The sequence below is a fragment of the Apodemus sylvaticus genome, chromosome 2, assembly GCF_947179515.1.
Source record: "Apodemus sylvaticus chromosome 2, mApoSyl1.1, whole genome shotgun sequence".
NCBI classification, from domain to species: Eukaryota; Metazoa; Chordata; class Mammalia; order Rodentia; family Muridae; genus Apodemus; species Apodemus sylvaticus.
In genome coordinates this window covers 82,375,029-82,383,700 of record NC_067473.1, presented here as the reverse complement: position 1 = coordinate 82,383,700, position 8,672 = coordinate 82,375,029, and positions in this window count along the sequence as shown.

Here is an 8,672-nt window from a genome sequence, read left to right as displayed (position 1 = left end):
GGCCGTTCAGATCCCAAAGCAGGCACCAGAAGGCTCCCCTGGGGCCCACTGGATTCACCAGAGCATACCGACTTCTCCCTGCTGGCCGCCCGGAAGCCCCTCTTGCCTCTTGCAGGACCTGGAGATGTGGTTTTGCTGCCCAGGCTGATCTGGATACGAAAGCGGAGAGAGCTGAGCTGAGGGCTCCCGCCAGAGGCCTCAGGACTGGTACCCAAGCTATTGGCCACAGGAGCAAGCTGCCGTCTTGTGTAATTCTGAAAGGTCTGACTTTATAAGTTTTCTGCCCTTTTTCCCTTATTGCTTTTAATATGATTTTTTTTTGTTCTGTTCATTTAGTGTTTTGATTTTTATGTGACAGGAGAATTTATATTCTGGCCCAGACTTTTTGGAGTTCTGTGGGCTTCTTGTATGTATATGAGCTTCTCTTTCTTTAGGTTAGGGAAGTTTTCTTCTAAACCTTTGTTGAAGATATTCACTGGCACTTTAAGTTGTAAATCTTTGCACTCTTCTATACCTATAATCTTGAGGTTTGGTCTTCTCATGGTGCCCTGAATTTCCTGGATGTTTTGGGTTATAAGATTTTTGCATTTTCTTTGACTGTTGAGTCAGTGTTTTCTATGGAATCTTAAGCACCTGAGATTCTTTCTTCTATCTCCTGTATTCTGTTGCTGATGCTTGCATCTATGACTCCTGAATACTTTCCAAGAATTTGTATTTCCAGAGTTTTCTCTCTTTGTGATTTCTTCATTGTTTTTACTTCATCTTTTAGAGCCTGGATGGTTTTGTTCAGTTCCTTCACTTGATTGTGTTTTCCTGTAATTCTTTAAGGGATTTTTGTTTCTTCCTTAAGGGCTTCTACCTGTTGACCCAGGTTCTCCTGTATTTCTTTAAGGAATTTGTTTCCTCTTTAAGGACTTTAACATGTTGACCCATGTTCTCCTGTAAGGGAGGTATTTATGTTCTTCTTAAAGCCCTGTATCAGCATCATGAGATGTGATTTTAAATCCATCTCTTGATTTTCCGGTGTGATGAGTTATAAAGACTTGCTGTGATGGGAGAACTGGGTTCTGATAATGGTTTCTGTTGGTAGGGTTCTTGTGCGTGCCTTTTGCCATCTGGTTATTTCTGGTGTTAGTTGGTCTTGCTGCCTTTGTCTAGAGCTTGTTCCACTTGTGGGCCTGTAAGCCTGTGTCCATACTCCTGGGAGACCAACTCTCTTCTGGCAAGGTCTGTGCACAGAAGGCTGTGGAGTTGCCTGACTCCCTGGTGCAAATGGTAGCCTGAAGACCTCGGTCCCTGCTGCTCCACTGATTAACCACACTGTGTGCTCTCTCCAGAAAGAAGGTGGAGACCTTACCTCCAGACTCAAAAGTGAAAGCACTCCTAGGAGATCACTTTCCTGGAGGGTCATGCACAGGTGGCTTTGGAGCCACCTGGCTCCCTGGTGCAAATGACAGAGGGAAGACTTCTGTCCCAGCTGCTCCACTGATAGTATGCCCCATGGGGTCCTAACTGTTTCCTTCCAGCGAGAATGTGGAGATCTCACCTCTGCACTCAGAAGTGAAAGCTCTGCTGGGAGATCAATCTCTCCTGGCAGGCCTTGCACAGAAGGTTGTGAATCTGCCTTGCTCTTCCAGTGCAAATGGTGACTGGAAGACTTCCCTGGCTATACTTCTTACTGTTTGCAGATTAAGGCAGGAATTAAGAAATCTCCTGTTGCTTTATTTATCCTCTTTCATAAATGTGAATATTTTGTCTATCTATAGTATATGTCTATGTGCACCTCCCATGTGCCTGGTCAGAGAGAATTTGTATCACCTTCAACCAGAGTCACATGTGGTCACAAGTCACCATGTCATTGTTGAGAATCAAACCCAGGTCTTTCCAAAAGCAAAACATGCTCTTGACCACTGAGAAACATCTCTACCACACAACCTGGAAGTTTTATAAACAAAACACCACTGTACAGCTACTAAAAATGTCTGTTGGTAAGAAAATTAGATTTTTGGTTCTGGTAACTTGGGTGAATCCATTCCTTTACAAGATTAAGATTTTAGGAGGAAAGTAATGTACATGTACATCCAGTGTAGTCATTTTCAATTTATCTATCACAGCCTGATTTAAAGTAATGAATTAAATTAATCAATGATAAATTGATATTGATCACCAGATCAAATAAGTAATATTGGCACTAAATGTAAGACAGTTGAGCGAAACTGAAAAGCTTGAGGGCTCTGATGATATATGATAGCACTGGGGACCTTGTTTTCCATTATATGGGAAGGAATCTGTTGTAAAATGGAAATATAGAAACAGGATCACTATCATGTCATATTCAGTGAGTTCATGTTTGTCAGAATGTGTTGATAATAGTGTTGTCTTAGTGTCAACATTCTCTCTTATTTGGGAGATGTATGTCATTTATAGTAACTGCAAAAACCAGGAAAGCAAAAGAGGAGCATTGACCATGGATGGGAGGGATGGAAATCATAGAGAGCACAATGTCAGTACAAATGATCTCCTCAATGAACTAGGAAAGGATGGCTTCTCACAGTGTGGATGGGAATAAATACAGAAGAAAGAGGTAGGTAGGTAAAATATCAACAAGGATTTCTGAAAAGCCGTGACTACCCTGTCTATTACCTAATGACACTCCAAAAAGTTATGAAAAATACTATTTGTCTTGATAGCTGGGGTTCAGATCTTTAACCTGAAGCTTCACTTAAGGTGATGGAATAGGCCATTTAGAAACACAATGGTCATTGGGTGTAGAAAGTAAAACTAATGTTCTCCAACTGTATCTTTCTCTTTAACTAGATTCTGTGGTTGTAAGATTACTTGGAAAAAGGAACATAAAAACAAAAGGATTGAGAAAGCCATTTTGCTGCTTAAAATAGTGGGATTACAATGATTTATCACCATGATTGCATCAGGAATTTAAATCTAAGCATGGGTAGTTGCTACTAGACCACAGTAAAACTATATAAATGAATGACCTGATACATTTTATTTCTTTTGAGAAAGCTTTCCAGATTAAGGTACATTTTTTTCCCTTTTTAAAGGGTGCTTTACTTTTGTTCTTCTAAGTCAGAGGATCTCCTGATGGTGATTGGAAAGGGAGAATCCCTGTGTCCACCGTGGTTTCCTAGACTCTCTTCTCTTGCCCTCCTTGTCCTACTGCATTGGTTTACTTGGCATATCAAGAACACAGTCTGTGCCTCACACCAGCATCTGGATATTATTTTAGAATTTTTTTGTTGCCGTGGAGTACGTAGATCACTTGTGTTGTATCATGTTTCCATTTTAGCCCATTACAACTTATTTTTAAGATCCTCATATTTCCTTGTCTCTACTCTCTATCTTACGTATGCCCTATTCCACTTTAAGAAGAAAAGAACTTTTAAAAAGTCTTTAAAACTTTTTTCTCTGATTCTAAGTACTGCTTTTAATGAGGATTTTCTTGTTTGACCTTTTATCTCTCATCCCTCTAACTTTCATACTCTCAGCTTTTTATTGGATATTTTCTTTATTTACATTTCAAACATTATCCCCTTTCCTGATTTCCCTTCCTAAAACACCCTATCTCACTCTCCCTCCCCCTGCTCACCAACACACACACTCTTGCTTCATATCCTAGTATTCCCCTATACTGGGACATCAAGCATTCTCAAGACCAAGGGCCTCTCTTCCCTTTGATGTTCAACAAGGCCATCCTTTGCTACATTTGCAACTGGAGCCATGGGTTCCCCCATGTGTACTCTTTGGTTGTTAGTTTAGCACCTGGGAACTCTGAGGGTACTGGTTGGTTCATATTATTGTTCCTCCTAGGGGTCTGCAAACTCCTTCAGCTCTTTGGCTCCTGTCTCTAGCTCCTCCATCTGGGACCTTGTGCTCAGTCCAATGGTTGGCTGTGAGCATCCACCCATGTATTAATCAGGTATTAGTAGTGCCTCTCAGGAAGCAGATATATCAGGCTCCTGTCAGTGAGTGCTTGTTGGCATCCACAGTAATGTCTGGATTTGGTGACTGTACATCAGATGGAACCTCAGGTAGGGCAATCTCTGGATGGTCATTCCTTAGACTCTCTCCATAATTTGTCTCTGCATCTCCACCCATGCAATACCAAGGGGTATTTTGTTCCCCCTTCTAAGAAGGACCAAAGTGTCCATACTTCAGTCTTTCTTCTTGAGCATCGTTTGGTCTGTGAATTATGTCTTTGGAAGTCCAAGCTTGTAGACTAATATCCACTTATCAGTGCATGATTAAGGTATGTGCTCTTTTTGTAATTTGTTTACCTCACTCAGGATGATATTTTCTAGTTCCATCCATTTGCCTAGGAATTTCATTAATTCATGCAGTTTTTATCACAATTCCTCTGTAGTACAGCTTGAGGTCAGGGATAGTGATTCTGCAAGAATTTCTTTTATTGTTGAGAATAGTTTTCAATATCCCAGGTTTTTTGTCACTCCAGATGAACTTGCAAATTGCTCTTTCTAGCTCTATGGAAAATTGAGTTGGACTCTCGATGGGGATTGCATTGAGTCTGTACATTCCATTTGGCAAGATGGCCAATTTTATTCCATTAATCCTGACAATCCGTGAGCATAAGAGAACATTCTGTCTTATGAAATCTTCAATTTCTTTGTCCAGAGACTTGAAATTCTTGCCATAAAGATCTTTCACTGGTTTAGTTAGAGTCACACCAAGGTATTTTACATTATCTGTGACTATTGTAAAGGAGTTGTTTCCCTAATTTCATTGTCAGCCTGTTTATCTTTAAGTAGAAGAAGGCAATTGATTTGTTTGACTTAATTTTACATCCAGCCACACTGCTGAAGTTGTTTATCAAGATTAGGAGTTCTTTGCTAGAATTGTGGGGGACACTTAAGTATACTATCACATCATCTTCAAATAATGATATTTTCACTTCTTCCTTTCCTGTCCATATCTCTTTGACCTCTTTTTGTTGTCTAATTGCTCTGGCTAGGAATTCCAGTACTAAAATTAATAGGAAGTGAGAGAGCAGACAGTCTTGTCTAGTCACTGATTTCAGTGGGATTGCTTCAAGTTTCTCTACATTTAGTTTAATGTTGACTACTGGTTTGCTGTATTGCTTGTACTATGTTTAAGTATGGGCCTTGAATTCCTGATCTTTCAAAGGCTTTTATCATGAAGTTGTGTTGGATTTGTCAATTGCGATTTCAGGATCTAATGAGATGATCATGTGGGTTTTTTTCCTTTGAGTTTGTTTATGTAATGGATTGCATTGATGGATTTTCTTATATTGAACCATCCTTGCATCCCTGGCATGAAGCCTACTAGATCATGATTGATGATCTTTTTATATGTTCTTGGATTCAGTTTGCCAAGAATTGTATTGAGTATTTTTGAATCAATACTCATAAGGAAAACTGGTGAGAAGTTCTTCTTCTTTTAGGGACTTTAAGTGGTCTAGGTATCAGAGTAATTATGGCTTCATACACCAAATTTGGTAGAGTACCTTCTGTTTCTATTTTGTGGAATAGTTTGAAGAGTATTGGTATTAGGTCTTTTTTGAAGGTCTGATAGAACTCTGCACTAAATACATCTGGTGCTGGGCTTTTTGTTGTTGTTGTTGTTGTTGTTGTGAGAATATTGATGACTCTTTCTATTTCATTAGGGTTTATGGGGCTGTTTAGATAGTTTATCTGATCTTGATTTAATTTTGGTACCTTGTATTTGGCTAGGAAATAGTCCATTTTGTCCAGATATTTCAGTTTTGTTGAATAAAGGCTTTTGGAGAAGGACCTGATGATTTTTGGGATTTCTTCAGTTTCTCTTGTTATGTCTCCCTTTTCATTTCTGATTTTGTTGATTTGCATACTGTCTCTGTGCCCCCTGGTTAAGCTGGTTAAGGGTTTATCTATCTTGTTGACTTTCTCAAAGAATAAGCTCCTGATTTTGATTGATTCTATATATAGCTATTTTTTCTACTTAGTTGATTTTAGCCCTGAGTTTGATTATTTCCTACTGCCTACTCTTCTTGTGTGTGTTTGCTTATTTTTGTTCTAGAGCTTTTGATGTGCTGTCAAGCTGCTAGTGATGTTCTCTCCAGTTTCTTTTAGAAGGTACTCAGAGCTATGAGTTTTCCTCTTAGGACTGGTTTCATTAAGTCCCATAGGTTTGGGTATGTTGTGGCTTCATTTTCATTAAATTCTAAAAAGTCTTTAATTTCTTTCTTTATTTCTTCCTTGACCTAGTTATCATTGAATAGAATGTTGTTCAGCTTCCACATTTATGTGGCTTTGCTACTGTTTTAGAAGTTATTAAAGATCAGCCTTAATCTATCATGATCTGATAGGATTCATGAGATTAGTGCAATCTCCCTGTATCTGTTGAGGCCTGTTTTGTGACTGATTATACGGTCAGTTCTGAATAAAGTACCATGAGTGCTGAGAAGAAGGTTTATTGTTTTGATTTAGGATAAAATGTTCTGTAGATATCCATTTGGTCCATAACTTCTGTTAGTTTCAATATGTCTCTGTTTAGTTTGTATTTCCATGATCTGTCCATTGATGAGAATTGGGTTTGGAAGTCTCCCACTGTTACTGTGTGCAGTACAATGTGTGCTTTGAGATTCAGTAAAGTTTCTTTTATGAATATGAGTCCTCCTGCATTTGGAGCATATCTATTCAAGATTGAGAGTTCTTGGGATATTTTTTCTTTGATGAGTATAAAGTGTCCTTCCTTATCTTTTTCAATAACTTTAGGTTGAAAATCAATTTTATTTGGTATTAGAATGGCTACATCAGCATGTTTCTTAGGACCATTTGCTTGGAAAATAGTTTTCCAACATTTTACTGTAATGTAGTATCTGTCTTTGTCACTGAGTTGGGTTTCTCGTATGCAGCAAAATGATGGGTGCTGTTTATGTAACCAGTCTGTTAGCCTATGTCTTTTTATTGGGGAATTGAGTGCATTTTTATTAAGAGATATTGAGGAAAAAGTGATTGTTGCTTCCTGGGATTATTGTGGTTAAAGGTTGAGTTATGCTTATATAGCTATATTCTTATTGGTTTGTTAGCAGAAGATTACTTTCTTGCTTTTTCTAGGGTGTGGTTTCTCTCATTGTGTTGGTGTTTTACATTTATTATCCCTTGAAGGGCTGGATTTGTTCAAAGATATTGTGTCAATTTGGTTTTGTCATGGAATATCTTGGTTTCTCCATCTATGGTAATTGAGTTTTGCTGGTCATACCAGCCTTGGCTGGCATTTGTGTTCTCTTAGGGTCTGTATGACATCTGCCTAGGATCTTCTAGCTTTCATACTCTCTAGAGAGGAGTCTGGTATAACTCTGATAGGTCTTTCTTTATATGTTACTTGACCTTTTTCCTTTACTGCTTTTAGTATTCTTTCTTTGATTGTGCATTTAGTGTTTTGATTATTATGTAACAAGAAGCATTTCTTTTCTGGTGCAATCTATTTGGAGATCTGTAGGCTCCTTGTGGGTCTGTGGGTATCTCTTTCTTTAGGTTTGGGAATTTTCCTTCTATAATTTTGTTGAAGATGTTTACTGACCCCTTAACTTGGGAGACTTTGCTCTCTTGTATCCCTATTATGCTCAGGTTTGGACTTCTCATTGGGTCCTGTACTTCCTTAATGTTTGGGATCAGAAGCTTTTTGAATTTTGCATTATTTAACCATTGTTTCACTGTTTTCTATGGAATCTTCTGTACCTGAGATTATCTCTTCTATGTCTTGTATTCTGTTGTTGATACTTATATCTATGACTCCTCATTATTTTCCTAGGTTTTCTATATCCAATATTGTCTCCCTTTGCAACTTCTTTATTGTTTCAACTTCCATTTCTAAATCATGGTTGGTTTTGTCCAGTTCCTTCAACCTGTTTGGTTGTGTTTTTCTGAAACTCATTATGGGCTTCTAGCTGTTAACCTGTGTTCTCCTGTATTTTTTAAGGGGCTTATTTATGTTCTTCTTAAAGTCCTCTATCATCAACATATGATGAGATTTTAAATCAAACTCTTGCTTTTCATGTGTGTTGGGGTTCCCAGGACTTTCAGCAGAGTGAGAAATGTTCTGATGTTGCCAAGTAACCTTGGTTTCTTTTGGTAGGGTACTTGTGGTAGCCTTTTGCCATCGGTTATCTCTGGTTTAGTTGGTCTTGCTGTCTCTGGTTGGAGTTTGTCCCTCCTGTGGACCTGTAAGCCTGAGTCTGTACTCCTGGGAGACCAACTCTCTTCTGGAAGGGTCTGTGCACAGATGGCTGTAAAGCCGCTCTGCTCCCAGGTGCAGATGGCAACTGGAAGGCTCTTGTCCCAGCTGCTCCACTGATCATATGCCCTGTGCACTCCTAGTTGTTCCCCTCCAAACAGATATTGAAGAGAAAGTGGAGATCTCACCTCCATACTCAGAAGTGAAAGCACTGTTGGGAGTTCACTCTTTCCAGGTGAGCTGTACAAAGAAGGCTGTGGAGCAACCTGCCTCCCTAGTACAAATTGTGAACAGAAAGCTCCTTTCCGAGCTGTTCCACTGATAGTATGTCCTGTTAACATAACTTTTCTTCACTTGTACAAATAGGCTTAACATCCTGGGCTAATCAATACTTTTCACATGTTAACAATGAAATGATGCAAATAAATGAATAGGACTGGATCTCTAAGGCATGAGACTTG